The sequence below is a fragment of the Pinus tabuliformis genome, chromosome 2_1 (assembly GCF_031772625.1).
Source record: "Pinus tabuliformis cultivar Carrire ecotype Pingquan chromosome 2_1, CPIR1, whole genome shotgun sequence".
In the NCBI taxonomy this organism is placed as follows: Eukaryota; Viridiplantae; Streptophyta; class Pinopsida; order Pinales; family Pinaceae; genus Pinus; species Pinus tabuliformis.
Genome location: NC_142299.1, coordinates 931,305,912 through 931,318,360, shown reverse-complemented (window position 1 = coordinate 931,318,360; position 12,449 = coordinate 931,305,912). Strand labels below are relative to the sequence as shown.

Sequence of the window (12,449 nt, the reverse complement as noted above, 5' to 3'; positions counted from 1 at the left end):
TTGATCTAAAAATCATCCCATTCTGACATGTACAAGTGAAGTTATGAATTTATTTTGATTATGGACAAGTTGTCAAGGTCGGCCAACCATAAAATTAGCCTCCAGCCTTCAACGTTGCATATAAATACAAGGTGTCTCCTCCTCATTTGGGCATCTCATCTCATTCATCTTTCTCTCTCATCTTGATTGGGTATGGATTTCTGGGCCTCTCTCTTTCCACACATGCGAAAGGAAAACTGTCTTTTCTAGTTGCTGGGTTGACCAGATTTGATCGAAATTTCAGGAGGCTAACTTTGACCAGTGTTGACCCTGTTTGACTTTGGTTTTGTGAGAGAGACTTCTATTTGGGCAGGCCTTTGTTTTGGGCACAAAAACCGAGGCAATTTGACCCTTGCGTTGACCAATGTTCACTGCTCTAATTCAGGTTGCTGCGTTGACTTTTGTTGACCAGATTTGACTGGTTATTTTCAGACTGTTTTGGGCTACATTGTCACTGTTGGAGGCCAAGTTGACCAAGGTTGACCGAGTTGTTTTGGAGATCAATTTCAACCTTATTGACCAACGTTTACTTTTTGGTTAAGGCTTTCTGTTTCTGCTGTTTTGACGGATCAGTGTGGGCAAGTGAATATTGCAAATTGTACTCTCTCTCTCTCTATTGAACTTTTGAAGATTTAGAAGAAGAATTGATCAAGGGTTTCCCCACATTGGGTTTTGTCCGTAGCTGGTGCCATATCTTGTGTCCTCTTTTGTTGGCTTATCTTCTATTGTTATTGTTTATGTTCTATTTGCATTTTATTATCATGTTGATGTGATTGCTATAATGGATATGATATTGGGCTAATAAAGAAAATTGAAGTAAAATTGCTCTAAGCATAGAACATACCATTGTTATCCTAAAATTAACATCCTCCTCCTCTGTATCCAAAGTCATTTCTGCATTTGCTAGTGTGGAGGATGACCCCTCTACAGTATCACCCTCATCAAATGTGACAGGCTCTAGCACCAACGCATTGAGATCCAAGTTAGCCAATGCCAACTCAACATTGTTGTCCAGACCCATATCATCAGGAAAGACATCCCACATATTTGTCTTTCCCTTCAACCATTCATCCCTCTGCCTGTAAATAAGACGAAGGTTGGTGTGCACATACACCATTGTCTCTGCCCTGGACTACTCAAGCCTGCTCATCTTGACACTATACAATTCCCATGTGTGCTCCAATTCCTCTCGCAACAAGAGGATGAAGTCACCTGAGAGAGGAGCCTCATGGCTAACTACTGTAGAGGAGGGCTTGTTGCCCTATGAGTTGCTCACCAAGAATAGGGCTTCTTAGCCCCCCTGTCTCTAATCACATAATATCCTGCAAATCGACCAGTGCCAATGGAAAACTCTGCAAAGGCACCTTCCACCTCATCAAGGGATGCTCTATCCTGAAAATCCTCCTTAATGCATCTTTCCTCCCCTGTGAAATTTCACCATCCATGTGAGGAGGGAATCGTGGGAAGTTCCAACATTCAGCCACTCATGGCTATAGTATTTTGGGTTCAATGAGTAAGACAAACAATGTAAAGGTGTGCAATTCTTGTCCCATTTGCTAACAAGAATATCCTGTTTGGTGGTGAAGAAGGCCTCTGATGATGTCTCATACTTGGGGCACTCCCTCTGTAAAATAATGCTCCTCACAGACTCAATCATGGAATCCCATCTCTCATAAACCTCTCCTAGGATGGTTTGGTCTGTATCTTCAAATCAAAGCAAATAAATGATAGGGTCCATGATCTTAATAAGTAGATCTACCCTCTCCCACCAAGAATCATCTAACACTGTGTCCTTCACTCTTTTTGAGGTTGCTTGATCTGTCTTTCTCCAAAAAGACCAAAACTATGAAATAACCATGGCCCCAAGAGCGGTCTTGACCTCCCTCAACCTCTTCAACATAATGAAATTATGAATGAAGAGGCAAACCGTGTATCTACAATCTTCAACAATGATAGATTGGTGTGCTCCTTGTAGATAGTGAGGGAATTTATATGATTTTGTACAAAGTTGTGGATATGCGGTGCATCCTCAATAATGCTTCCAATCCAAAGCACATCATAAGCAATAGATAAGTGCTAAGTTCAATGAATGGACATTGCAAGGTGTCCAAAACACTTATGGATATTTAGCTTCCACAATCATGCTAGTAGCCTTGTAAACAGGTGCATTATCTGTAATGATTTTCACACAAAAATCAACACCTACATCTACAATAACTTTAATAAACAACTCACCCATATATTGTGCATCCCTGTATTGTCCAAGTGCATCCATTGATTTCAAGAAAACTGGACCATTCAAGGAAGACACCATGAAGTTGATGAGTGGGTGTCGTGCTGGATCTGTCCATCCATCAAAAACAATGCTAACTCTAGATGTTGGCCATGCTGATTTAATAGGCTCAAGCATTTTGTCCACCTCTTTTTTTGCCTTCGTCAACAATGTGGTTCTAAGCTTCTTTGACCCAGGAGGCACATACCCTGATGGAGCCCCTTGAGTTAGAGCTCGACACATCTCAATAAATAGAGGTGAGCATGCAACATTAAAGGATATGAAGTTCTGATAGAAAACAAGGCAATGGTGAGATCAAGCTCTTCTCGTTTCTCTTTCTGAAAAATCTTGACCATTGGACCAAGTGCAATTGCCTTTCTTTTTGCTGCTTGTCCCCTTGCAAAACTCTCAAATGAGAATTTGTTGCTGCCTTTCCTCGAGAATGGAAGGGGGTCATCATTCTTGTGTTTTTAGATTTTGCAACCACATTTTCTTACCAACATGGGCCTCTCTTTCCATTTATTTCCTCTTTGCTAAAGACACCTTTGTACAAGTTGCAATTCCACAACTTGGTAAAGCCAACAAATGAGCTTTCACACATAGATATGTGCTCATGAAATGATTGTTGCAATAACTGCATTTCCAAGCAACATTGCCTCCTCCCTTCATCTTGCTGCCTGGCCCTTGCTCTCTTGTGACATATTTCCACAAGGGATATTTGCTATCTTGAGGTTGTTGTCTTCCCTCAACATTTGAAGCTGTTGTTGCAACCCCACTTGCAATAGAGGGAACACTTGCAGATCCTGATGAAATTGGAACAAGAGGGGCATCTCCAATGGGGATATTCTTCCCCTTCCTTTGCCCCTTCCCTGTTGCCTTTGATTGAGTCATGAATGCTGTAAAAAAAAAACAAAAAATGCACAAATTTGTAAAAGAAATGCACATGCAAACTGTTGTAATAAAAATGCAAAAAAAATAGAGAGAAAATGCACTTACTTGTTGCTTGAATCTCCTTGAAAATGCTCCCACACCCTTTGCTCTTTGCTCTCACACACCCACAACAAACCCACAACCAATCCAAAAGGTAATTGTGCAAATAGAATGGCCAAATCGGCCTTTTAATGCCGTGCGTGAGCCCCTTTTTCGGGATTTAGGTCCCAGAATCAGGACACGATCGTGTCCCAATCAGATACGATCAGAGGGACATGTCCGATTCGCTCGATTCGGGACACAAGAGGGCAGAGGGACGAATCCGGTTTCTTAGATTAACTAGTTCGAGTTTTGCTCACCTTCTAATCCAATAAAAAGTGCCTATTGCTTCAAAAAATCACTGTTTTTGACAATCCGCTTCCTTAAATAAACCTCAAAAAATAAACCAACATCTAGTTCGAACACTAAGAGACGTCCATAATGAAATTCAAATTCGTTGTGTCCGAATCAAAAGTTTTGGCCCTATGGTTGCGACTAGGTAATCCGTTGTTGTTGAAATTGCCCTAATCTCTTCAGTGAATCTCTTGTCTAACAACCTTTTTTTCCCTCAACCACCAATTCCAAATCTAGATACACTGCGGCTAACTACAAAGGGAAAGTTTACTGTCAAGCTTGTGGTGACTATACATCCCACAGAACTTGTTGATCAATAAGAAATTACAGTGAAATGCTTCCTTGCTTAGCCAGAGCATAAATCGAGCTATTCCAATTGAATATTTGTGCCAGGACAAGGTGGAAATCTTCAATTCTTAAACCAAAGCAGAGTGCTCCATTGACCTGCTCTAGAGCAAGGAAAAAGAGTGTCCAGGTAGGGTGGGAATCAACTTCATCGAAACTAGACAGAGGGATTAGCTAGGGTAGGATCACCTCCACCGAAACTAATCAAGAAGAAGGGGTCTTAAAACCCTCAGAGCCTTAGGCTCAAGAAAATAAGAGATATTCTAATCCAAATTGATGATTCAAAATGCCTTTTATTTATAGTTCTTCTCATGGGGTTCACTCTAATGCGAGGGGTTGCAAGTGCGACCCTCAATTTGGGCTTTTTTGTCCCAGTTGACCCGAAATTTCACCCAATGTTGCCCTAGACATTGGATCATTGGTTTCCCCCCTTTATTAAGACTATAGCCTACGGGGTTGGATAGGCTACTTTATCCTCCCATAAGAAATTAATCCATAGGGGTCATTACAGTCCCCCCCTTTCTGACATTGCTTGTCCTCAAGCAATGGCCAACCTGGGTGTTGCAAAAGTTGCCCCCTTGCTTTCAAGAATAAAGACCGCTCACTTGGCTTCTAGTACTTCCAAACCTCCTACTCTCATTCGAAACAAGCAATGCAACAACCCCTGGCATTTCCCCATCCTTGTCATTATCACGAATATTTGCCACTGCAAAAATTCGCCATGAATGCCTTGAATTGGTCAAGTGATCAGTATTGAAGTTTGGGTTGAGGCTGATGTTAAAACCTCCATAACTGTCTTTTCCCCTGTACTTAACAATACATCCTCCTTTGGGTTTCCTGTAGAGAATTTCCTTTGGATCTTTGCTCAAGCATAATCCATCGCTACCCCTACAACAATATAAAGAACCCTTGACATTCAAAGACATTTTATCCTTCGCAACATCAACTTCATTGCTTAGATGAGGCCTCCCTTCAAATTGTGGCCCCTTTCTTTCTTCCCAGCCATGTAGCTTTGAAAATGCCTCACATGCCCAAGGGATATGGCCATCTGCTAGCACGCATTGCTTTCTAACAAATGAATTCCAAGGATGCATGAGTAGTCACATCCACAAAATCATCAAGCATCCTCTAGTCTTCAAAATCTGCGATGCCATCATCAACTTTATCTTCACTACCTCCAGCAGATAATATTCGCTCCAAGGCCATTAACTGTGCTCTGTGTGATTGAAAAAATTGTCGTTTTTGGACTAGTGCATGTGTTAATTTTGAGTTAACATATTCTTTGCTTAGGTTAGTTACTTCATTCATCCATTTGCCCATTAATCCATTAGCAATCACATTAATCACAGTAAATAATGAAAGAACATGAATGATAAATGCTAAAGACAAGCCAAGACAGAAGAACACAAGAATATGGCTCAAGCCAGGGAAAAACCCCAATATTGGGAAAAGCCTTGATCAAATCTTCTTATTATTAATCATCAAATGTTCAGCAGAGTGAGAGAGATAGAGTACAATGATTTAAAGTCAATACTGACTTGCCAAGTAGAAGATCTGATATCAAAGCCCTTAAACACGAAGATGACTCAATCAAACTGCAACTCTGGCACCAAGGGCTGGAGTCTTCTATTCTGCAATTCTGAATACTGGTTAGGGCACAAATATAGTCAGCTACAACACCCTATCCATACTTGTCTAACCTTCTATGAACTGCGGCCTTCCTTCAAACAAATCTTCCAACAATTAGATGCTCTTTAATCTTCTTCTAAGTTTCAAAACTGGACCGTACAACTTGCTGTTCAAGCATAGCAGACTGCGGCCTCCCTTCTGTAGATACTCGGCCTCCTGAACAGAGATCTCAAGGCCTGCGGCCTGGCAGGAAGTGACCTAGACAAGTGCGGCCTGCTTCTAGGAGATATTAGTCCCAAGGGTTAGGCCCAAAGCATTGTTAGATCGACCCTCATGCAAGGTGGCAGTCTCTGCTTCAAACTCGGACCTGAAATGAGCACAGAACCATTCTCAAATAAACCCAGACTTACTCCAAACAACCTCGGCTTCCCTTTCTGCTACTGAACTTGGACTAGCAAGTAAAAATTTCCCATGCAAATCTGTCCAGACCTGCGGATGTCCACCATGGAGAATCTCGGCCCTAACCTAGAAACAAACAGTCCATCAACCTCCATCAAGACCTCGGCTGCCTCAGACACATATTCAAGCAAGTTGATGTGCGTAAAATGAGGGAGGAAGCACCTTTATATATACAATTCAATGGGGGTCAAGAGATGTGACCATTGGGCTAGATGAGCTGTCATATAGGTGAGACCAACCTTGATAATTTACATGTGAGAAAACACAAATTCAAAAACCCACTTCTCCTTATCCAAATTTGACGGTCTTTAGGTTGATTTTGATCCTCTCGAAAAGAGGAATTCAATGCCCTAATTGTCTTCTTCAAATGAGCTGTCCAAAGTGGAATTTGGCCCTAGTTGCCAATTTTAACAGCATGATTCTGTGACTCAGTTCTCTCAGCAGATGATCTTCTTGTTTTTTGAAAACAAAGCATGGAAGGTGGCGCTAGGTTGGATGTACTTGTCTGGGGATCACATTCATTAGCTATAGATGGCGCAGTAGCAGACAAAAATAGACCACTTGCTGTAGGGCCTTGGATGCCAGTCACTAAAGAGTCTGCAGTTCAAGCATTATCCACCACTAAGCTCTCCATTTGATGCCTTTCAGATGGTAACACACTCTCTCCCTTGGTAAGCATTTCTAGTTTCTTACTCCATTATTAACACCTTCAATTGCATTATCAAGCTGGCAATTAGCCTCCCTAGTAGGTGATTCCTGCAGGAGATAACCATCTTGCAACTGCTCACCACGATTTCTTCCTCCTGAGATTATCCTATCTGAAGATTGGCCACGGACAATGCTTGCTGAAGAGGGTTCTTTAGATGGAATGGTGCCAATTGGAAAACTTTCAGTGTAGGTCTCAAGGGTAGTCACTGCAGTTTTCTTTGACAAAGTCATTTGGGAAAGGACCAACATTGTTGAATTGGGTGGACACTTGTCATTTTGGTGATGTATTGAGATTGCATTACACATCCCCATGTGCCATCTCTTAAGTGGATAAGACCTTGATCGGAAAAAGCAAGCTTTTCCTTCATATCTCCAAATTTCATTCTTAAGAGACACATTTACTGCCTGATAGTCTTTAGTAACCCAAAACTCAAGTTTGAATAGATCATGCGAAGGATTTAAATGCAGTCGTAAACCCTTGAAGCTGGTACAATGCACCAAACAAAATGGGTAGGAAGAATCTTCTGTGACTTATTGTTATAATATGTGTAATTAAAGTTGACATTTGCAGCCCTCAAATGAATGATGTGCAGCAGTGAAAATGAAGAGATACAGTTATACGAATAGGAATTATATGGAGACCTCTCTCTTGGTCCCATCTCCTTGGCTGATATTATAACTTGCAACCGTGTCACTGAGTTCTAACCTTTTATGTTACTAGGTGTCCTCAAAACTATGCTCTTCCCATCATCCAACACACCATGCTCAAGGTTGCTAGAGTGTAAATCCACCACAGAAACCATATCAACTCTCTCTCCCAATTTGTTGGGGGACTTCTGCCAAAAACTACATAGTGAACCCAAGGCTACTGTGCCCCACAGATCTCGTCCTGTGCACCCCACTAGCTGAGGCATCAACAGGGTCTTCCCACAGCTTACAATTTTATGGTCTGCACAACTAATTAATCTTGTAAGATTATGAGCATCTACATCAACTTAAAGTTTCCCAATCTCAGGTAATATAAAATTAACTGCAGATTGTTCATTGCATCCCTGTTGAGTTGACATTCTCAGTAAGCATGCACGAGTCAACCAATAAACTGAGGAATCATCTAAAGAGTTATGAATGGAACTTGACAACAAAACTTATAGAGGACAGAAGTTCTTTCTTGGTACTTCATCGCTTACATGTCCAGAAAATGTATCAGTCATTTTAATTTGCCTTTGTTACTTTTCCTGTATTTTTTAACTTAAATTCCTTTGAAGAAATAAAGGATGTTTTGAAGCTCGGTGCTGAAGGATGTTGCACAGCTCAACAGGCTTGCAATACATTGAGAAGCTTTCTTCTTCAAGAGCGGCCTCTTCAGGTGACAAATACCTTTGGGACTCCTGGTAGCACATTGGATTAGAGCTCCTGGAATGGTTATGAGTATGTGGAAGGTTGCTAGGGCTTGAAACTTTCAAACTAGGGCTGTGACTGGTCTTAAGAGTCACATTGCTCTCGCCTCGTTGAATCCTTTCATGCTCAACTTTACGCTGGTTGTTGTGTTTAGTATCTTCTTCTTTTTGCTTCATGTCTGCATTTGAATATTTTCCTTCGATTTCGCGCACTGCATTCCCTCTTCTGCATCTCACACTATTCTTTACATCAATGCGACCCTTTGGACATTCATTTAATAAATCCCTTCCGTGTCTTGCCAATTGCTCTCTCCTGTAACTATCTTGCTCATGGAGTTCGGTCTTGGGATATTCCCAATCGTTCTTCTTTTCCACTGAATCACAACTTATGCAGTGAAATTGATTCACACCTTCAATCTCGCCCTGACTAATCTGCTCTTGCTGCCTTTTATCTTTTGCATATTCAGGGTTTATAACTTCTAATTGATCTGAAGCAAAAATTTCAATATTATCATCATGCTTCTTCACCACTGAGTCACAAATTTTGTGGTGAGTTGACCAATCCACACTTGCTGTCATGTATCGTCTCCATATTCAGCATTTTTAACTGCTAAAAGATCTGAAAAAGATGTTTGAATATCATCATCATGCTTCTCCTCTTCTGCTAGGTTTTTGCAGGCGCTTATCTGTTTCTTGTATAGCAATGAGAAACCATTTGGGTGTGCATTTATCCATGCTTTAATCCGATTTCGCCTTTCAATACTTTCTTTGACACGACCTTTGAATTTTTGCAAAAACTCGACATTCTCCTTCCCCAATGGGGAAATTAATGCTTGCTGCCACATTTTCTCATAACCCTACAGGCTGGCAGGAGAGCTAGCTCTGATACCATTGTAATACTAATATCCCTAGGAATTTTTTGCCCTTAAGGTTGACAATGTGAACCAGATTTGATCTAAAACCATAATATTTTAAACAATATGACATTGAATTGAGTAAAACAGTATCCAACAACACAAGTCAGAATTCACAATCCATCCAAGGCTACTACAAGCAGTCGATCAACCTTCAATAATTTATAACAGAACAATTGTTCTAAGTTCTAACAATGGCCATCAATTATTTAACTAATTCAGTAACCCACTATTTCCCTTGTAAACACTACAAGACTCCTAATGCTATTATGTCGTTCCAAACTCACTCAATTGACAAGGGGGTTTGTGGCAGAACACTACCTTAATCAATTTCCCTTATTGAGAGTAATGCTGGCTGCGCTGGTTGACTGAGATGAAACAACTGACCAATCCAAGTTCTGCTCACCTTATAATCCAAGAACATGTGCCTGCTGCCTTAGAAAATCACTATTTTTGACAGTCCACTTCCTTAAATAACCTCCAGTCAACCTCAGCGAATAAACCAGCATTCAGTTCGGACACTAAGAGGCCTCTATAATGAAATTCAGATTCACTGTGTCCGAATTGGAAGTTTTGGCCCTGCGGCTGTGGCCCCTACAGCTGCAGCCCCTACAGTTGTGTCCTTGAAACCAGGTAATTTGCTGTTGTCGTAATTTCCCTAATCTCTTCAGCAAATCTCCTGTCTAACAACCTTGTTTTCCCTCGACCACCAATTCCGAATCTAGATTAGTGTTGCAGGAACCGCCCTCCCCCACCCCAAGGATCCAAAGGCAGATCCGCGTCCCGTATGGATCCGCCACCGATCCTTTGGTGGAACTGCAGATCAGAAAATTGGATCCGCGGTTCCTCTTTTTTTTGGCGGTTCCTGCAAAATTGGATTCGTAGGGGCCCAATCCATGGCTCCTACTGCCCAATCCGTGGTTCCTATTTCCCGATCTGTGGATCCGGAAAGGATCGGGTGCAGATCTGTGGAGGTTCGGGCATGTATCCACCACAGATCCGAGAGAAGGTGGACGGTTCCACAAGGCTTTTTTTGTTTTTGGAAATTCTGAACTGTTTTGTGAGGAACTACACTTTCCGAATACTTCCAAGGTGCCCCTTGGTGCTCCCTATACGCTTCCTAGATGCTCCCTAATGGTAATGTTAAATTCTTAAAGTAAAACTTAAAAGTGACATTCTCCTTTATCTTTCATTTCCATCATTCCCCTTTATCTTTCATTTCCATCATTTTACTTAAATTTTTAACATTACCTTGAAATGACTCAGGATGTTTGAGAGTGGTTCCAACCTCATCAGACTTCATATGGAGAAAATAGAATTTCATATCCCATTCAAAATTCAGCAGACTTAACAGTTTTCAGGATCAATGGGATTGTGGTGTTTCATTGGATTATATCATGTATGAGAGCATGTGATTGGCATTTAATCAAGAGCAACAAGCCCTATATGTACCCTAGTGTTGGTGTTATTGATTGTTGAACTCCTTTGTCATGGCCTTAGCAATTATGTACCCTCCACTTAAGCCAAAATCATTGGTCAGGCATGTTAAGCTTTCTCTACCATATTATAAGGCTTGGATTAAGCTATTTGATCAAAATTAGGCAATGTTGACTAAAATCCCTATAGAATTGAAGTAGAGGCAAAGGCTAGACAAGAGAAGAGGAATCTAGATTGTAGATGGTTGATGCTGGAATACTTAATCATTGATGTACCATGGATGTCATATCTATCTGGATTTATGTAAAAATATGCATGTTTTCATGTCTTCTACAACTAATTTGGTATTTTGGATGTTTTTTAAATATAAATGCAAATATATATATATATATATAGACGCTTCCAAGACGCTTCGCTTCCTAGATTTTTGGAAAATGACACTTCTGCGTCCCCGCTTCCAAAAAATGTCCCTGTTTCATCCCCGCTTCGTGCAACATTGATCTAGATAAACTGCTGATAACTACAGAGGGAAAGTTCGTTGACTCAGATTCCTTTTTATCAAGCTTGTGGGGACTAGACATACCACAAAACTTGTTGACCAATAAGAAATCACAATGAACTGCTTCCTTTCTTAGCCAAAGCAGAAACTGAGCTATTCCAAGTGAATACGCTGTGCCAAGACAAGGTAAAAGTCTTCAATTCTTAAAGCAAACTAGACTGCTCCAATGACTTGTGCCAAAACAAAGGAAAGAGAGTGTCTAGGTAGGGTGGGATTAGCTCCACCGAAACTAGATAGAGGGATTAGCTAGGGTGGGATCACCTCTACTAAAACTAATCAAGAAGAAGGGGTCTTAAAACCCTCAGAGCCTCAAGCTCAAGAAAATCAGAGATATTCCAATCCAAATGATTCCAACTCCCATTTATTTATAGATTTTCTTATGGGGTTCTCCCTAATATGAGGGATTGCAAGTGCAACCTCAAATTTAGGCTTTTTTGCCCCAGTTGACCCAAATTTTATCCAATGTTGCCCCAAACATTGAATAATTGGGTTTTCCCCCTTTATCAAGACTATAGCCTACTAGGTTGGTTAGGCTATTTTTTCCTCCCGTAAGCAATTAATCCACGCCACTGTAATATCCATAGTAAATTTCTGCGCTTAGGGTTGACAATGTGAACTATATTTGATCTAAAACCACAATAATTTAAACAATATGACAATGAATTGAGTAAATAGTTGTAATGTCCCCAAGCGATTAATTGGTCTTGTTGATCACTCAAGTATCAACTACATAAAGTGTCAAAGAGTCCATGCCAAAGCACATTTCAGAGTTTTCCATCATGTTCAGACTAGTCAGAATTTCAGAACTTCATCATCATCATTCAACTTCAGGTCATCATGTTGTATTCCAAATTCTGCAGCCCTGTGGGGATGGTGTAAAAATAATTCTAGTATCATGAATATAAAGCCATGTAACACACCTAGATAGCTTAATATCTTTGCTAGAGAGTTTTCACACTAGGGAGTTTTTTTTCCTTAGCTAATTATTCGTGTTTAAGTTTTTCTCCCACACATCCCCCAAAGCTAGAGTGAGGCTTGATGGTAAAGTATTAGGTGAGTCCTAGTGTTTAGAGTCAATGTAAAATGCCATGCTAGATCATGTCTAAAGTCTTGCAGAATTTGTTGGAGTCTAAGCGTTGATTTTTAATTGTCAAAATTCCCCGCTCGTTGGAATTTGTATATGTAATCTTGATGTAAAATGTAACAAGTGTTGTCTATAAAAGTTTTAGCGGGTATGAGTACTCAAAATTAGATCTCAACACCTCAACTTTCTATCTAGACACACTTTGAGGGTGGAAAAATATGTCTATACCCCTCTAATTTCATATTTTCTAATTTCTGGCAAAAAATGGCAAATAATTAGCTGG

General features: G+C 40.5%; 1 protein-coding gene and 1 pseudogene across 1 annotated transcript in view; one reads left to right on the top strand and one right to left on the bottom strand.

The window, feature by feature from the left end:
* The window catches only part of LOC149203701 (E3 ubiquitin-protein ligase SP1-like), a 74,565-nt gene that overhangs the window by 46,124 nt on the left and 15,992 nt on the right, over nucleotides 1–12,449 (top strand). The window lies entirely within an intron of this gene.
* Nucleotides 4,564–8,690, bottom strand: LOC149203702 (polycomb group protein EMBRYONIC FLOWER 2-like; annotated as a pseudogene).